Source organism: Arachis ipaensis, chromosome B07, assembly GCF_000816755.2.
Source record: "Arachis ipaensis cultivar K30076 chromosome B07, Araip1.1, whole genome shotgun sequence".
In the NCBI taxonomy this organism is placed as follows: domain Eukaryota; kingdom Viridiplantae; phylum Streptophyta; class Magnoliopsida; order Fabales; family Fabaceae; genus Arachis; species Arachis ipaensis.
The window spans coordinates 10,247,769-10,248,620 of record NC_029791.2 but is presented as its reverse complement, the minus strand read 5'-3'; the positions used below and the strand labels follow the sequence as shown (position 1 = coordinate 10,248,620).

The window sequence follows — 852 nt, the reverse complement described above, 5'->3', positions numbered from 1 at the left end:
GAAGAGAGCAGATCGGTACGGAGATCTGACCGGCGGCGAGAGAGAAGCACAGCCGCAGTGTGAAGGAAGTGGCTGCTGTTAATAGACAGCATGGGAATTTGGATAAAAGGTTTTTTGTCAGTATACCTCTTTCTAGTGTTCTCTGTTGGGAGTTTCATGCTATTTGGAGAGGGCTTGTTATGGCTTGGGATTGCGAGTGCAAATAGATCATATGTGAAACTGATAATCTTGATGCGTTTCTTCTTATTTTGCAAGGCACAACCAGCATAATTAGGAATGACTCTGATCTGCTTGACAAAATCAAAGAGATGCTCCAGTGCAATTGGACGGCTACTTTAGTACTCATCCAGTGCACAGCAAACAGAGCGACTGATTTAATGGCTAAGACTGCTGCTTTAAACAAGCAGGTGTATCTAGAGTGGTTAAAAAACAAATAAAAATTAAAACTCCTTGATTCTTTGGCAACCAAATGATTGAAAAGATAAGTGAACATAGACCAAATGTGCAGGGGTTGAGCACTAACATTTCAGAAATTAGCAATACTCAACATCTAAAACAGAGAGAATAATTGTACAAAAATAGATATTAACAGTTTATAATTTGTGGGAAATAACTTAATATTCTATAGTTTCTTTCTTCTCCTTTTAGTTTCTTTTTTTCAATGGAAACAAGGTGTAACAATAAAAATTCAATAATAAAAATTCCATCATTCATTTTAATCAGTTCAAAACAAGATACAACTTAGCTAAATTTAACTAAAAAATTTAATAAATAAATTCAGTTCAATACAACAGAGAAGACTTAATCATTCAGATAAAAGCTCATGCTTTAGTATCATTTTAACATTAATTA

At 34.3% G+C, this 852-nt stretch overlaps 1 protein-coding gene across 3 annotated transcripts in view; it reads right to left on the bottom strand.

Annotated features, from left to right (window-relative positions):
- Positions 1-402, bottom strand: part of LOC107608529 (mediator of RNA polymerase II transcription subunit 4) — a 7,089-nt gene extending 6,687 nt beyond the window's left edge. The window contains exon 1 of one of the 3 annotated variants that reach the window (XM_021107292.1): positions 31-402. The gene's annotated coding sequence lies outside the window, so the exon portion shown is untranslated. The remainder of the gene's footprint in view (positions 1-30) is intronic. The other 2 variants (XM_016310298.2, XM_016310299.2) reach the window with 2 other exon arrangements.